The sequence below is a fragment of the Mytilus trossulus genome, chromosome 4, assembly GCF_036588685.1.
Source record: "Mytilus trossulus isolate FHL-02 chromosome 4, PNRI_Mtr1.1.1.hap1, whole genome shotgun sequence".
NCBI lineage: Eukaryota > Metazoa > Mollusca > Bivalvia > Mytilida > Mytilidae > Mytilus > Mytilus trossulus.
The window spans coordinates 91286677-91306672 of record NC_086376.1 but is presented as its reverse complement, the minus strand read 5'-3'; positions in this window follow the sequence as shown (position 1 = coordinate 91306672).

Genomic DNA, 19996 nt, shown 5'->3' with positions numbered 1-19996 from the left:
CCATTTATCTTCAGGGTTCTGATGATTATTTTTTTCGGGACCACCATTGGTCTACTGGATTCCGGTGTTCATTTATATGGTACCATTATTTTTCTCCGTGGTTCTGATGTTTATTCCGTCGGTACAACCATTGCTCTTCAAGACTCTGCTGTTCATTCCGTCGGTACAACCATTGGTCTTCAAGATTCTGATGTTCATTCCGTCGGTACAACCATTGGTCCTCAGGGTTTCTAATGTTGATAACTTCGTTACTACCATTGCTCTGTTTGATTCTGATGTTTATTTATTGAGTACCACCATTGGTCGCCTGGGTTCGTATTTTCACTCCGTCTGTACCTTCGTTGATCTGCGGGTTTCTGATGTATATTTCGTGACCACCATTGCTCTCCTGTGAACTGATATGCAGATTACATTAGTACAACCATTGCTCCGCTGGTTTCTGATGTTGATAAATTGGTACCACCTTTGCTCTGCTAGGTTCTTATTTTCACCCCGTCGGTACCTCCGTTGATCTGCGTGTTTCTGATGTATATTTCGTTACCACCATTGCTGTCATGTGAACTGATGTGCAGATTACTTCAGTACATCCATTGCTCTGCTTGTTTCTGATGTTAGACTTCTTCAATACCGCCATGTCTCTGCTGTGTTCTGGTTTTAAATTTCTGCGCAACCTTTACTCTTCTGGGTTCTGATGTTGATTTCGTCTGTACAACATTTGCTCTGAAGGGTTCTGGTGTTCATTCTTTTGGTACCACCATAGCTCTTCAGTGTTCAGATGTTCACCCAGTCGGTATTTCAATTGCTCTTCTGGGTTCTGATCCTGCTTTTGTTCTACAAAATAAAATTGACAAGATATAACTCTTGACGTTGTAGTATTTTTTTTTCGATTTGATTGTTTTCAGCGTAGAGAAACCTTTAGAGGACGTGTTTTTCAACAGACTGTCGGCATTCCAATGGGAACAAATTGTGCCCGTCTACTTTCTGACTTGTTTCTTTAATATTATGAGGCTGACTTCATGCAGAAACTTCTTAGGGAGAAAGATAAGAAGTTAGCAATATCCTTTAACTCTACTTTTCGCTATATAGATGATGTTCTTTCACTAAATAATTCAAAATTTGGTGACTATTTGGATCGCATCTATCCAATCGAACTAGAGATAAAGGATACTACAGATACAGTTAAGTCGGCTTCATATCTTGACTTACATCTAGAAATTGACAATGAGGGTCGGTTGAAAACAAAACTTTACAACAAAAGAGATGATTTCAGCTTTCCAATTGTGAACCTTGCATTTCTAAGTAGCAGCATTCCAGCAGCACCTGCATACGGGGTATATATCTCCCAATTAATACGATATTCCCGTGCTTGCATTTCCTATCATGATTTTCTTGATAGAGGGTTGCTGCTCACACGGAAGTTATTTAACCAAGAGTTCCAAATTGTGAAATTGAAATCATCCCTTCGTAAATTTTATGGACGACATCACGAGTTGGTTGACCGTTATGGAATAACCGTTTCACAAATGATATCGGATATGTTCCTTGCGTCGTAGCTACAATCCATCCCCTTCCCTTTCACGAATGTGACCTACCGAATTAGACTATATACCGGATTTGTTATCACATAAGCAACACGACGGATGCCATATGTGGAGCAGGATCTGCTTACCCTTCCAGAGCACCTGAGATCACCCCTAGTTTTTGGTGGGGTTCGTGTTGTTTATTCTTTAGTTCTTTATGTTGTGTCATTTGTACTATTGTGTGTCTGTTTTCTTTTTCATTTTTAGCAATGGCGTTGTCAGTTTGTTTTAGATTTATGAGTTTGACTGTCCCTTTGGTATCTTTCGTCCCTCTTTTAGCGATTCTGTTCATAAAATGTTTAACAACGTAGTTAGTTTGCGTTAACACTCATTTACGTATCAGACGAACGTTTACCATATAGTTGACCAGACTTTGCCAAGGTATCAACGCGGTGATTGGTTTAATGATACATTTTGTTACTATAACTCATAAGGTCATTGACTTAACATTTGATAATAAATGATACCAGAACATATGATAGGCGCTGAAATAGACTCAAAACAATTAGAATGAAATTCATAGATATTGTTATTGAAAATGTTGATGTTCTTTCGATGTGACTTTTTATAGCCTTATAAAACACAAGAATACAGAAGTAAGCACACCTATAATTGATACCAGACTTAAAATGATGCACTCCAGAGCGCGAGGCTAAATAGATTGAAATCAAACTCCGTTTGTTATGTCTGGAATACAAATCTTTGTCTTCTATTTCGATCATTGCCATGTTCTCCTACTTTTAAAAATACCAATTTCTTTTAAAAAATGGAAAAACTGTAAAAATAAACACTATTATGTGGTAAATGACATGGAATCACACAACACATGCAAGCTCAATAATATTTCAATGAACAAATTTAAGTATTACCAAGATAGAAATTTAAAAGAAAATCGAATATAGTTATCCCTACAGACCTTATAAATAAACTCATCAAAGATAACCAGGATAAATGTTCTAAAAACTTTCGAGATCGTTGATCAACACTTCAACGAGGGGGGCAAGGGGTTTAGTTGTTATGCTGTTATTGGGTAAATAGTAAAATCACAAAAATACTGAACTTAGAGGAAAATCAATTCGGAAAGTCCGTAATCACGTGGTAAAATCAAATAACAAAACGCATCAAAAACGAATGCAAGAACTGCTATATTTCTGACTTGGTACAGGCATTTTCAAATGTAGAAAATGGTGGATTAAACCTGGTTCTATAGCGCTAACCCTCTCACTTTAATAACAGTCTCATCCAATTCCATTTAATTCTTTCTTACCTGTTATTCTGAAAATATATTTGCTGTTAGCTGTTATTGTCTTGTTCCTTGTTAGCTGTTATAGGACTATTATTTTTTATTGTTATCTGTTATTGTGAGATTGTATTTGCTGTTAACTGTAATTGAAAATTGGAATGTTAGCATTTTGACAGCCAATCTTAACAGAGGCACTTGTCTCAGAAAAAAATTCCTATATACCTTAATATTAAAGTATATAAGAAAAACAATTTTGAGACAAGTGCATGTGAATCTTATGTAGAAATTGAAGATAATTGAAAATAGTGACTTAGATGGAGAGTTGTCTCATTGGCAATCATACCACATCTTCTGATAACTATTGAGGTCTTTCCACTGGTGATATGAAGGTCACGTATTTGCAGGAGGATTCCAGTAACATACATCTCATAAACATATAAAAATCAGTCGGGAAAAGGACCATTCCAGTATACATTATTATTATTCTTTAAAATAAATTCCATTGTCTGTGAAAATGTCTTTAAAAATATAATTTGTACCAAAAATCATGCAAATTATAGTTTGTATTTTGGCTTTGTTCATGTTGTACACATTTTTCTAACAAATAATAATTTATGTTTTGACTGTGTACACATTTGTGTGTGTTTTTTTTTTTATATCAAAATTGTTTTTCAGGAAAAAGTGCTATAAATATCAAATAAATATAATGTGTTACTAGCTTCATTTTCATTCCAGATGTACTGCTAAGGAACGGTCACGAAATTTGAGCTCCCGAAATATTAGAATATTACGTTGGATTTTGGTAGTGATTTTGAATGAATAGACCACTTTCGAGTTCATCTGTCACCGGCAAAAACTCGTCAATTATACACGCCTTTATGACGTCATTACCCAGATAGAGGGGGTCGCCTGTATCCCTGCACTATATACGTTCATCAAGCATCTTAGTGATCGTTATTGTGCAGGATAAAACAGAAATAATGGTTGCTATGTAGGTACTTGACTGACAATTCCCTAATGACAGCAGTGTTGATTATCATTTTTGAGAATTCAATTTGACGAATAATTCGTACAATACAGAACTATAGTTTTCCAACCACTCGCTCAGCATTGGAACGGAAGTGAAGACGCCCCTAAACGCACAAATGACGATGATAAAGGCGCGTATAATTGACGAGTTTATTCCGGTGACGGATGAACTCGAAAGTGGTTTATTAGTTGAGAGGTATTTAATATTATGCATGTTCATGTAAAGACAATTAAAATTCATCCAAAAAAAAGAGGTAAGCGTGAATAATTTGAAAATTCTTAACCAAGCGAGATCTTTAATTTGACGACGCTAACGTTGCAACGTCTCCATAGTATCCTATTGTTCTAAAGATCGTTTTCAAGATGGCGCCTTAGAAACGGTACCTCAATATAGATTTAAATATATATGTACTTGTTGCTTAGTTGAATTTAAAACTTTTTCATAAAAAAAATATGTCTGAATACTTTTTTGACACTAAAACTGCTACGATTCTTGACAGTTTATTACAAGTTGTGCAAGATCTTCAGCATCGATTTGTCAAGTTTGAACAGCAAATGGAGAAGATAACTTTAATGCAATCCACGGTGAATTCACTCGCCGAAAAAGTTAACTATGTTGAAAAGCACCTCGAATTTGCAATGAATAGATGCAATGAAATTGAGGGAAGCATTGAACATATTGGTCATGTGATGCACACAGTAGTAGATCGATGTAGAGAGAACATTCTAAACATAACAAGCTTGGATACTGCAGTATTACAACATAAAGATCAAAGTGAAAAAACAGATTCTAAATTACGTAAAATTGAAGATGATGCGATAGAGCTCAAGTGGCGCTCAATGAAAACCAATCTCATCTTTACTGGCATACAATTTCACCCAGAAGAAAACACTGAGGATAAACTGAATTCTTTTATCAAACAAAAGTTAAATATTGAAAAAAAGAGTCAACTTCGTATGCGTCCATCGATTCGGAAAAAGAGGTCACAGAGGTAATCGTCCGATATTAGCAAAATTTGTATCATTTAAGGACAAAGAAATTGTGCTGGAAAACGGATACAAATTGAAAGAGACAAATTTCGGAGTTAAAGAACAATATCCAAAAGAAATAGAACAACAGCGAAAAATGTTATACCCAGTTGCAAAACAGGCACGAAAAGAAAAAAGAAAAGTACGTATGGTAATAGACAAATTGTACATTGATGGTGATTTGTACAAACCAAACACCGAAGGAGTTGGAAACGAAAATGTACATGATGTTTTGAGTTTTATACAGCGGAGAAATGTACCTCAACAAAACGAAAGATCAACAAATGAACCTCAATTATCACAGCTTTAAAGGTTTCCACGTGTCCAAACAAGATTTGACTACCAAACAATAAAGAACGCAGACGATTCTAGAAAAAATACCTTACAATTAACAGTGTTATAAACAAGAAACCAAGATATTCCATTTTAAAGAGAAAAGGGAACAGTATTTTGTTAAATTAATGCCTTACTACTAATCATTTTTTAAAGACAATCCGGTACATGTTTAAATGTTTCAATGAAAACCTCTTGTTTCACCATCGCTGTGACAGAGGGTTACTTTGTTGTTATTGTTTTCTGTTAATTTATACCATTGTATCCACAAATTTTTTTTCGGAATAAACTTCTTGAAAAATTAATAAAAGAGAAAAGCCCCAAAATTGATCAATCGAATTCCCTGGATTTTTGTTTTAATTATGATCCTCATCAGATAATATCCTTGACCATATATATACTTTCATTTTTTATTTAAAATTTATTTAAATTTAATGTACATGTACACAGGGGTATAAAGAACGGTCTCCTCATACATACGAAATATGCAAATTCAGACAATTATTAATATCACAAAAAAGGAAAACATATGGCTAGGGATGCCTGGATTAGTCGATTTTTTTAAGCGTGACATGTGAAAGTCGAAAACATTAAAGCGTTAAAACTGGAAACTAATTCCAGCGGGACACGGGAAATAACAATTATGGCGACGAAAAGCTTGATACGGGATTCTAACTAGTAAACAATAAGCCCCCTCCTCAATAAGACCCTTAGGATTTGTACAAAAAAATGTAAAAGATGTACTTTGTACAAAAAAAACCATGTGCATTCAAAATTAAAAAACTTAAAACTGAAGAAAAGTACTAGTGCCTGTTTTTGTTAAAGGAATATTTATATATGTGTCGTGTACAAGTTGCGATTTTGTACAAGTTATAACATGTACAAAAGTATCCATACATGTTATAATGTACAAAATATTGCTTAAAAATGGTTTTAACTTGTACAAAATTTAAGATAATTCTTAATGCAGTAAAATATACATTTAAATTCACCTATACATAAAGAACAACAATAAATAGGCCAGAACGTGTCTTTTTCTGTAGAGGACAATGCTCACAAAGTTTCAGAAATATTTGTTTCATGACTTATGTTGGCAAAATGTGTTTTCATGTAATTGTATGTTTTATGCAGTCCGCTTTAATAAGTGTGACACTACTCTTCAACATTTTTGGGCTTCAGCATGACTTATGTAAATTTATGACTCAATTTTTTTTTATTAACTATAAGATAATTGCATGAGTCGAATTTGATGTTTTAATTATATATTCCTACTTTGAAAGCATGTATTTGTGGCCTTTGGATGTTGTGTGCTTCATGGGCGGTTTGTTGTCTTTTAAACACATACCCCATTTCCATTCCCAATTTTATTTGTAGACCCATCTATCCTGGGTATCCTCTTATGTCTTTTAGTGTCAACTTGTATTTTACTATGCCTTTAAAGTGGACACTCACAATTATAATTCATCAAATAAAGATATGTCCATAAATAGTCATAAGAGGATCATAAGACATGTCCTAAGATATATCTTATGACAGGTCTTAGGAATGCTTCGTAATACCGACACCGGTCTTAGGAATGCTTCGTAATACCGACACCGGTCTTTCAAAAAAGAACAAAACACACTAACAAAGTTACATGTTGGAATAATAAAAAAGTTATGAAAATATTATTGAGGTAAATAACATCTGTTGCAATAATAGAAACATATCCTTATTTTTCGATTTTGTACAAGTTTAAACCATTTTAAAGCAATATTTTGTACAGGTTATAACATGTACGAGGTACTTTTGTACATGTTATAACTTGTATTTTTGCATTATACAAGTTATAACATGTACAATATTTTTGTACATGTTATAACCTGTACAAAATCGCAACTTGTACACGACATATGTATACATATGTAAGTCTCTGTTAAGGCCTATCTATATGTCCATACAACCAGTTATATAGTAAGATCTAATGCATTGGTCCTGGACCGGACTGATTTTAATATTTCATTCACTGTTGTCTGTTACTAGCACTTTTCAATTCCTTGTTATCTGTTTTAAGCCAAATCAATTTACTGTTTTTGCTGTTATTGGAACCCCCCTTGTCCCTCTCTTCAACTCGCTCGAAATAAAAAAAAAAATCCTGAAAAAAACTGAGAGTTTACTGTGTGAAAATAAATCTTGAAGTAAATAAAAAAGTTTTGTAAGTTAAGGTAAATACCTGCGAGTAGAATTCATCTGATTTAGTACAAATCTGTTCACTATAACCTCGACTCAGTCAACTCTTAAATTGCTTTGAAAATGGATGGTAGGTAACAAATCTGATTGATTCGAATTTATAGTTAATAAATCTCTTTTGCATAGGTAACACCAACATCTAATAATGCGTGTATAGAATGTTTTCCTCTGTCAAAACGTCTATATAGATAGAAAATGTTACATTACTGATGTCTATTCCAGATACAATTTCAGTTTCTAACAGTGAACCTGTTATAAAGAACGTTGTCAATTTTGCTCACTCTCTTGTATCACTTTATCGTAACTTAGCTGGACTTTTAGGAATTTTGGTCCTAAATGTTCTATAACGTCGTACATTATTTGGCTTTTTACAGTTGTTTGGATTCGAGCGTCTCTGATGAGTCTTATGAGATAAAACGCGCGTCTTGCGTAAAAACAAAATGTAATCCCAGTATCTATGATGAGAAAAAAGTAAAAACACAAAAATACTGAACTCCGTGGAAAATTCAAAAAGGAAAATCCAAAATCAAAAGTCGAAACACATCAAACGAATGGATAACAACTGTCATATTCCTGACTTGGTACAGGCATTTTCTAACGTAGAAAATGGTGGATTGAACCTGATTTTATAGCTAACTACACCTCTCACTTGTATGACAGTCGTATCAAATTCCATTACATAGTCAACGATGTATGAACAAAACAAACATACTCAAAGAGTACAAATGTCAAAAATAGGGGTACAGCAGTCAATATTGTGTTATCATCTTAATATCACTATAAAAACAACAAATGTAACGAAGAAGCACAAAAAGGCATACAAAAAATTTAACATACTCATTTTGCTTTTCTTAGACCACTTAATTTATCTATATAAAGTCTACCCGTAAAGGATAGAAGGTTTTCATTGCTGGTGTAAAATTGCGCGTTTGAAATTCGCACAGGTAGACATAAAAATAATTTTGTCGTTCAAAGTATGAGTGTATTCATTAAAGAGACTCGCATTATAAGAGTAGTTTTTGATTCAATTCAATAAAGGCCTTTAGTGAATCCGGTGAAAAGAGAAAATGTTCTTTTGATAGGTCCTTTTAACATTTTGATGTCTGTGTCATACTAAACACTGTATTGAAAGATTAGACAAAAATCGTAAAACCATGCTGTACTTTCATTTGCCGAGGTACATTTTGTAGTAAAGCTGGTTCGATTCTCTTTGGCTTTCCAGTACAAATAAAAAGAAGTATATATAACACTGTTCTACCTTATTATTTTTAAGGTACATCTTATCTTGCTTGTAACTTATCATCTCTATAGATTCAATGATTTCGAATTTTTGAATCATTACATGGTTTGGTATTTTTTTAGTGTCAATCTCAATCTGTTTCTTCACATAATAGATTTAATGGCTTCTTGATAGATATCTTTTTCACATTTTCATGTCTACATTTACCAATTTTATTTATGTGTCATTATTTTCTTTTTATTGTTGCTTTGGGCATAACATCTTCGGGGAAAGGGTGCAGCGGTCAGACACATTTTTAGGTGCAATTTCTTGGAAATGCCTGATGTTTTGCATTCTTTCATGTATTTGAGCTTTTGATTTTACAATTTGTTATTGGACTTTCCGTTTTGAATTTTCCTTTTTTTTTCTTATCGACAAGATACAACGCACAGTATTTTCTTCTCCGCTCTCCTGTGTGGAAAATAATCTAGCTGTGATTTAGATATTTTATTTTGCTTATAAAAAAATGTTTGAATTGGATATTCCTTGAATTCAAATTCATCGTTGGTAATGAGTTGTTTCAAATATACACGTATCTTAATCAATTATCTCTCCGTAGTGACGCATTTAGTATGTGATATTCGTCATGGTATTTTTCAATGATTTCCTTCAGGTTTCAGCTGCGCTAACTTATCTTTATACATGTCACCACAATTCCAATTTCTTGAAAGTATATTTCATTTATCACAATTTATATCGGACGGTTTTTCGTATTCATTGTTAATTAAATTACTTTAATCTTTACATTTCAATCAGCCATAAATTTCATTGAAAAAGCAATGTCCATTCTCCAGTACGTAGCCGCCTCCTTATCCTCAGCCACCTATGATATTTGTAGTGTTAATTTTGTCGTCAATTGATGTCGCACTACCTGCTGAGTGTTACTGACGGTGCGGCTAATGACAGATTTCTCAGATGAATATTACTTAAGCCCCAGTCAAACTGTCAAGTTCTACTACGTTTTAAAATTCTACGTTTAGAACAAAAATGTCCCGTTGTTTAAAAACTCGTTTTCAAAATACTTATCACATTTTGCTACGTATTAGTATGCGTATATCAAAGTTTTTACCACTCATTGATACGTTTCGATACGTAGTAAGCACATTTTGTTGCGTTCTCCTAAGCTCTGATACGTATTTACTAGGTTTCTACTTCGTTTCAATTTTCGCTACGCTTGTTGTTGAATTTTAAAAACATACGGGGCAGTTGCAGGATAGAACAAAGAATCACTACGTTTCGAAATGCTTCGTTACGTATATTCCCGTTTCGCTACGCTTTCAAAACGTAGTAAAACGTAGCTCTTGAAACGTGACAGGGGGACTAGGGCTTAACATACGTGTATACATAAGATTTCATATTTCATTATCACTTGTTTTCAACAGGTCATTCACTTGACCCATAGATCTAGGTGAACTGAAAAAAACAAATTTGACGGAAACCATTTGCGAATAATAAGCCAACACATCCAAGCGTTTGTTACTATCTTGTTTGAAAACGATAATACGACAGAATTATATTCATGGAACAATGATCATCAAAACGTAAAAAAATCAAAAAAAAACCCAATAAAATAATTGAAACTTTCAATTTAATCATAAAAGTAGAAGAGGGTTGGTCCTTTTTTTCTATCATTTTAGCATTTTTGCCTACAATTTGCCTTTAAGTGTGTAATCGCTGAAATGTCTTGCTGTTTCAGAAGAGAGGCGAAAGATACCCAATGTACAGTCAAACTCATAGATCAGAAACTGACAACACCATGGCTGAAAAAGAAAAAGACAAACAGACAAATAAGAGTACACAAGACACAACATAGAAAACTAAGGACTAAGCAACACGAGCCCGAGGGTCTGAGAATCGTGGTTACATTTATTGTTGAAAGTCTTTCAATCAAAGGTTTTACTGCAGGTAATACATAAAAAGTAAAATAAAATAGCAAAAATAGAGAAATTCAAGAAAAATTCAAAACGGAAAGTCCTTCATCAATTCGTCAAATCAAAAGCTCAACACATCAAAAGAATGGAAACAACTGTCATATATTCCTGACTTGGTATAAACATTTCATCATGAAGAAAATGATCGATTGAACCGGGGTTTATAGCTAGATAACCTCTCATTTGTAACAAAGTCGCACATAATTCATTATTTTTAAATGTCTTAGTATAAGCCTTATTAATTAACATACTATATAGTAAAAAATCATTTCAGTAGATCACCGAAAGGGGAAGTGGTCTAGAACACAGTATTATTTTATTTAGGGGGTTCACTATACACGCAAATTTTTATTAGTCTTCACTTCAAGGTTAATCGAGCAAATTTTATTTAATAAGGCTTTTTACAGTTTTTTTTACTTTACTACGGGCTCATAAGGATCTTAAATCTGATTTTATTGCTGTGTCCACAATAGACACAGCAATATTATTCTACGTATTTCACCTGTATCGGTTTGGACAATTCCATGGACTATTCCATACACACACAATTATTAAGGGGTTTTCATATGTCATGTCAAGATGATCTAGGCTATTTACCGTTGTTTGCCACAAAAAAAAATCTGGTAAAGTCACTTTTCTGAAAAACCAATATAAATATAGTTAACATATTTATATATTTAATCTAACTGTGTTCAGACCCGAATATTTAAATGCAACACACACCTAAAATTCGTTTTGGTCTATTCCATGACATTTGCGCGGGAAATATTCATCACAGACTTTAATTTTAATGGACGTTCATTTGGAAAATTTTACTATCTATTTTATGTGAACAATTGTCATATGTTTTTGTTTTTCATACATTCAAAGGATCAACGTTATTTAAATTCCGTATATCTTCATTTGACATCAGGTTTGTACGCATTTAGTCTCTTCTCTAGTCTATAATCAAATCTGAAGGCCGCGAAGGGACACATGTCATGATGACACGTGCTGCACAATCCCACACATTTCACATTATGTAATAAAATTCTACTGTTTGCGATAAAAATATTCACTGTTTAGGGGTGTTGAAATTAGGTCTTACATAGTTGATGCGTATCCGATCCGTGATTTGTATATATTTCAATGGTGCTCTTGGTAAGGCCAAAAAAATATATGTTTGATTATGGGTACCTGACCGATCCTATTTTGAGCACCCACCCTAAGCCATTTTATTGCCGTCGTAAGAAATAATCCAATCATTATAAATAGGGGAACTCTCGCCCCATGGACAACTCGGACCACACAATTCAAAATCATGGCACAGAAAATAAAATGGACAAAATAAAAAAAAGAAAATACCGACCTACCTACCTACCCTACATATTTTGATGATGTAACCTTAAACAGACATGTTAGTTTTTTCGTTTGAATTGTTTTACATTGTCTTATCAGGGCCTTTTATAGCTGACTGCGGTATGGGCTTTGCTCAATGTAACATGTACAACAATCAAACATCAACCCACACTAAACTGAATGTAATTGTAACATGTACAACAATCAAACATCAACCCACACTAAACTGAATGTAATTGAAAGACATCTAGAGGTTGATATCAGAGGTGGATTTAGGGGGGGGTGTGGGCCCCTGCTTTTTGAGAAAAAAATTGGTTGCTTATATAGGGAATCACTGAATCGAGACTGGAGCGAGCCCCCTCTTAGGTCAGTCAGTGGGCTCCCACTTTAGAAAATTTCTGGATTCGCCACTGGATATACAGTATCGAACAGAAGATAAAAAAAGGGAACAATATGGTGAATTTTAGAGATTAATATTATTTCATGTACATGCATTTGAAATATTTAAGATATATTGTTTCCCTTTTTTTTGTTCTAGGTTCCACGGTGACCTAGCTTCCATTTTCGAAAACTGTGATTTAAATGCTAGTCTATTAGAGGGATATTTCCTTTACATTGGTTGTAGATATGGAATCTTATTTTACCATGAAGTCAGATTTGAAAATGACTTTGGGAATGAAGATATCGTAAAGACTGAATGTCAGTTTTAGTCTTATATATCTATAATACTAAAATTACGAGGTCCAATTTGTCAGCCGCCATCGCGTAAAAACGACGAATCGAAGAATTCGACTTTATATACAACTAATATAGTACAAAGGTGTAGATTAAAAATTACATCACTCCAGGCCCTTTTGTTTTCCACGTAATTAATATTGCCAATAATTAAGAAGTTCCGGATTGAGTCCGATACCGATACCAAAAATTAATAGTATATTCACCTGTTACCGATTACCTTATTTGTACGTTCCGCGTCTGACAGGTGCACCACCAAACGGTGTATTCAGGATTAATATGCTATATACACGGGTCGTATCCACAGGGTTGAAACTACTAAATTGTCAAATTTCAATCAGTTTAGACTTTCTAAGATACATTGTAACAATACAAATACTAAAATCTGGACTAAAAATAAGGCGTATAGGTACAGTTTTCAATTTGTTAGCCGGCATGACGTAAAACAGTGAATCAAAGAATTCAATTTTATTTACAACTAATACAAGTATGTATATATGACAATGCTGTTGATTAAAAAAATACTCCATTCCAGGAACTTTTGTTTTTCAAATAATTAATATTACCAATAATTGATAAGTTCCAGTTCGACGGTTTCAATCAGAAAGATTTGAAAGCAGAGAAAACTGTTTATCGTTTAATCGGCATAACTTTATCAGATAAAAATACTAATACTAAAATAAGGCTTGCGCATAGTTATATACGTTAACTCAGTCATGGACCTGCGATACCACGTAACTGTTCTAGTGTACTTTATAATTTTAGTCTTGCATGTACATAATTATGTGTACATATATCACTGATTCAGTGGCAATGGTAAATAGACACTGACAAGTCTTGGATAATATTTTATAGTTTTGAATGTTTTGTCCGTTGACTAAAATTAGGTGGAGGTTTGTGTGTTCTTATTTCCAACAGAGGTAAACTCAACACATATCAATATGTGCATGAAGCAAATTGGTAGTTGCTAGATACGGAATGATTGTACCACAAGAAAGTTTAAACCTGTGTGTATATACTTAAAATATGATAAAAAAAATCTTGTCTTTTTCAGGACTTCTGAATCCAACCATGAAGTATGGAATATTTTTGAGATGTGGTTTTGGTCGATGGATGTTAATGAAGGACCTGTAGTACAAAGTATATCACTGAATTTAGCTCTTTGTCTAAGTGTATTTATTGAATACTTTGCTTTGAGCTCAGTTCATTGTTATGCAAATCATTCTTTGTGAAATAAAGATTTGTCAGAAAACTCTCATGTACAAGGATTTGTCAAAGTAGTATCACCTCTATTTACAATGTAAGTATAAGGGAGATAAAAGCATTCTATATTGATTTGAACCAAATATATTATAAAAAAAAAGAACAAATTTACCCGAGAATGCTACTACCACTACATTTGTACTACCAATATGATGCTAGGTTGTTTTAATACATCTGTACTAGCTGCCTACTGATGACTCGGTTCTAAGTGTAAATGGTCCTTCAACTATGCAGGGAAAAATTATAAGGCATATCTAGGCTTATCAATTTCTAAAACAATATTTCATCGTACATGTTTGAAATTTTTAAACAACCACAGAAATTTTTGCAGTTGAAATACATGTATGTATCCTGTCGTCGTCTTCCCAAGACGGATGGTTTCCAGATAATAACTTCAGTATAAGTAAAAAGGAAGCCTTAAAATTATAACATACTGTGGATTCATTTATTTTTAGTGGGTACCAATTTTCGTGGATTAAAGAAAGTTTGCATTTTTGTGGATATTTAATTTCGTGGTTTTGCCGAAGTCTGCATACAAGCCTATAGAAAATTTGTTAATCATTGAACATTTAATTTCGTGGTAAGACTCTAGCCACAAAAGCCACGAAAATTGGTATCCAAAGAATAATAATGCATCCACAGTAATATTTATAATCATAAAAGGAAGCCTGGGATTGTTTTGGGGGGTTATATATATAGTCCCTAAGGTTTAGGAATTAGGGTTCCAAAGGTGACCAAAACAAGCATTAATCTAGTGTCCGTACAAAAAGTTGTGTATAAGTATTTCAATTGTTCTGAAATTGTACCATAATATTGAATACCATAAGTAGAAGGTTGAGGTCTATTTTGTGGGTTATGGGTCAAACAGTCTAGGAATTAAGGGCCAAAAACAAACATTTTTGTAGATTCCAGACAATAAATTTGAGTTATTTCTTTGTCCAGAATGGTTGCTGAATTACCCAAAACCAATGCTTTATGAAATCTGCTTTAAAAATTGGAGTTTAGATTTCTCTGTCCATAATAGTAGTTGAATCAACTTAAAATAATGCTATACATGTATATACACTATACAATGCAAAATTCACTTTACTACCAACTGATAAATTTAAGCAGTCTTTAATAGCCATTCAGTGATTACAAGCATTATCATTCTAGGGTTATGCCCTTTCACAAATGGAAAAATTTCTCAACTAAATTTAGTGAAATGTGTATATAATGCTTACCGGTATTACCTCTAAACTCAGTTTAAGTTCAATTTTTGGCAGCTTCACTTTATGTACCTTTTTAACGTTATATGCTAGCGGGGGCATCATCACCATGACTGTATGACATTTATATTTTAATACTTAATGTTTTATTAAAATGAGTAGTTGAATAATTATTGTTGCAAACTCCATTAGAAATTTGATTTGAGATCATTTTTATACCACCACAAAAATTGAAAATTTTTTGGTTGTACATTTGTATCACGTTGGTGTCATCGTCTTCATCCAAAGACATTTGGTTTTAGCACTCTAACTTAAGTAAAAGTCAATAGAAATATATGAAATTTAGACACAAGGTTTATGACCATGAAAGGAAGGCTGGGAATGATTTTGGGTATTTTGGTCTCAACAGTTTAGGAAAAAGGGCCAAATTTAGCATTGTTCTTGGTTTTTGCTCTATAACTCAAGTATTAGTAAACAGAAATCTATGATATTTTAACATAAGGTCTATGGCCACACAAGGAGGGTTGGAATAGATTTTGGTAGTTTTAAGTCCCAACAGGGTAGGATTTAGGAACCAAAAACAGGTCCCAAATAAGCATTTTTCTTGGTTTTTTTAACAATACCTTTAGCATAAGTTAATAGAAATCTATAAAGGTTTATGACCACAAAAGGAAGGTTTGGATTATTTTTGGGAGTTTTGGTCCCAAGGAATAAGGGGCCAAAATTAAACTTTGTTTGCTTTCATAAAGAAAATGAATTATTGTGCTTCTTTGATATGCCAAATCTAACGTGTTAAGATTCTTAATTTTTGGTCCTGTTTTTAAATTGATCTACATTAAGGTCCAAAGGGTCCAAATTTAAAATCAGCTTGATTTTAACAAAAATTAAATTTTTGGGGTTCTTTGATATGGCGAGTCTTAACATGTACTTAGATTTTTGATTATGGGCCCAGTTTTCAAGTTGGTCCGATCAAAAATTGAATTCTTCAGGTTCTATGATATTCTGAATTTAACCATGTATTTAGATTTTGGATATTGGACCAAAATAGGTAAATGTCCAATTAAAATTTTTAAGTTGAAGTTCTTTATAGACCACATTCAATCTGTGTCAGAAACCTATGTTGTGTCAACTATTTAACCACAATCCAAATTCAGAGCTGTATCTAGCTTGAATGTTGTGTCCTGTCGGGAGTCCATACTAGCCCCAACAGTTCAGGTTTCCACCTCTGCAGTCGTATAAAGCAGCACCCTGCGGAGTATCTGTTCCATTCATTTGTTTTTTCTTAATTTGTGTGAATTAACATTGTTTATACAGTAAATGCTAATTACAACACTTGCATACCACAACAAATACTGTATTGGTACATGTATCACTTATATTTGTATCCATATAACAAAACAAAAAATGAAAAGGAATAATTTTGCAATACCTTTTGAGTACTAAATAGCTTTTTAGGTATTTAGACATATTTTAAGACTTATTAAGTAGATGTTGATGATATCTGCTTGACATGCTTCAAATTCGATCAGATTACTTTTGGAGCAGTTATGAGTCTTTGAAGCATGCTCACAAAGGTTCTTTTGGTAAAATCATTTTTATTTTGGTCAAAATTTTTCTTTGCTTCGACCAGCTTTGGAGGAGATATAAAGAATAGATATAAATCAGCACAGAGGTTTACTTCCGATCTTATTTAGCCCCAATAATCATGTCAGACTTAAGCCATTGTCATTACTTAAAACCAATAAATGTATTCTAATCTGAGGAAGAAATTCAACATTTTAATTTTTTTTTTTACTAATGATACTGACGATCCACCACAAAGTAATGTAAATATTATAGAACCATACCAATAGTAAGCAAATACATATAAAAAAAGATGAGGTATGATTGCCAATGAGACAATTCTCCACAAGAGACCAAATCGACACAGAAATTAACAATTCCCAGCTATCAAATGTATCCAAAACCAAAGATGTAGAACATTCCTATCATAATCATTTGGTAACTAATGTAATTACTGTCTCCCCATGTCTGTATTGAACATAAAAAAATATCAAATAAATAACACTCCTAATGCTCAGATTGGTTGTCACCGTGCAACACAGTTATTAACACCATATAGGAAAAAAATAGAACTTTATTGTCATAAGACACTGTCAAACATCCAAACACACTATCCACACTCATCTGTGTCCACACTTGTAACTTAAAAAAAAGTTCATATACGTTTTTTTTTTTAACTATCTCAGTATTTCTGTCTATAGCCTTAACAAGCATACTCGTTGAAACTGTGGTTGCATTTAACATGTTTTATGTTAAATAAAGGTAACAGTAGTAATATAAGAGGAGAACAACGACACAACATTAAAATGTAAAACACACAGAAACGGACTAAGCATCAGACAAAATCCTATCAGAAAACAAATATATACCATCAAAACCAAATACATGAATAAAAGTCTCTCAAATCGATGTTTTACATTTTAATGTTGTGTCGGTGTTCTCCTCTTATATTTAATGCGTTTCTCTCAGTTTTAGTTTGTTACCTCGATTTTGTTTTTGTCCATAGATTTACGTGTTTTGAACAGCGGTATACTACTACTGTTGCCTTTATTTACTACAGTGTAACACATACCTATCATTATAAATGGTTCATGAAAATTAAGTCATGGTCATATACATCTTACTTGATGTATCTGGGAAACGGGAAAAACTACAATAACAAGACTAAGCATTCCATATAAGCATTAAAGTTGACCTATATATTTAGTAATAATATCTGAAAAACTGACTGAACAAAATAAAACGCAAATTACATCATTGATCCATAAAATAAGGTTAAGGTTATGGAAACGATTTCTGAATATCATGTAGACCTTTTTATAGTTCTATATATCAAATAAAGTTGTTCTTTCACCCACAATATTATATATAGGTAAAACTATGTTTAAAGCAGTCCTTATAGAACCATTACAATGATGTCAAAGACATGAGACATATACCACACATCAACTTCAGAATTTGAGGCATCTATATACAAGATATTGGGTATCAATGTATTTTACCCTCAGACTTATAGAGCCTTATACAAATAGTGTTTAGCTGAATACATATCTATTTGTCTCGCATTAGATGGACAGCAACTGTAAACATTGGAACCATGTTAAAAGATTAAAGAAACACATTCTATCCTGATTTTAAGGTATTACAATATCAACAAATTTTTCCAACCTAATATTTCTATTGTAATATTGGAGTTTAATGCTTTTGCTGTAATGATTATCATGAACTTTTAATAGCTAGCCCACTGATCACGTAAACTCAAAATGTAGTTCACTTATCGAAAAGTTGGTTGTTCTTTATCTGCATGTTTTCATTATAAGTATTTTTATTTTCAATCTATGAGTTTGAATGTCCCTCTGGTATCTTTTGCCTCTCTTTAATAATACCTCTTACAAACAAAGTGTAAAGTTCTCTGAGAACAAGAGTGTTTTTGCAAAGATAATAAATCACCAAACGCCAAAGGAAAATTTCAAAATATTCCATGTTGAAAGATGATTTATTCCTTCCATTTGGCATTTACTAATACTTTATTTCCATCAGTAATTATTTGCCTGACTTACATATATAAAGATGGTGTGATTGTCAACAGACATTAGTGAAAATTATAATAACAGTTTAAAGCAAAATTTGAGAACTTAGTTTAATAAACTTGTATAATATAAAATAAAATATTATGCATGAAAAAGATAACAGATAATAAGAATCAGTGAAACTTAAAACTTGTACTAAATCAGTATTCAACATAGTATTAATAAAAAAAAATAGAACAATCAGAATAACAAGACAGTGTGCCCTAAAACATAAGGCCCTTTGCTGTGATCAAAACTCGTCATCTCTTGATTCAATTTCATGGTCAAAAATATGAAACATAATTTTTTTCGTATATAATTAGTTATCAAAGGTACCAGGATTATAATTTAGTACGCCAGACGCACGTTTCGCCTACACAACTCTCATCAGTGACGCTCAAATCAAAATATTCATAAAGCCAAACAAGTACAAAGTTGAAGAGCATTGAGGATCCAAAATTCTAAAAAGATGTGCCAAATACGGCTAAGGTAATCTATGACTGGGATAAGAAAATCCTTAGTTTTTCGAAAATTCAAAGTTTTGTAACAGGAAATTTATTAAAATGACCACATTATTGATATTTATGTCAACACCGAAGTGTTGACTACTGGGCTGGTGATACCCTCAGGGACGAAACGTCCTCCAGCAGTGGCATCGACCCAGTGGTGTAAATAGTTATCAAAGGTACCAGGATTATAATTTAGTACGCCAGATGCGTGTTTCGTCTACACAAGACTCATCAGTGACGCTCATATCAAACTATTCATAAAGCCAAACAAGTACAAAGTTGAAGAGCATATAAATGATACCAACAAATAATGTTTCATTTAAAGGTCGCATGACATGCAATAAGATTATATTTATACTTATATGTTATACTGTATATAAATTTTTATACATGGTTTTGAATTTTCATTATATTCAGTAAAAAATACTGTATGCTTTTTCCCCATGATATATTGTCTTCTTAACTCTTGAGATGATACAGAATAATAATCATTGCTCAATCCCATAGATATGAAGTGTGTCACCTTTTCAAACAAGAGGTCTCCTCAGCTCCAACACAAATATAAATATCTTATTAATTAGTCACCTCTTGTGGTATTTAGATTTCCTTTGTCCTTTCTAGGGACATAATCATGGGTGCTGTTTAGCAACTACCTCTA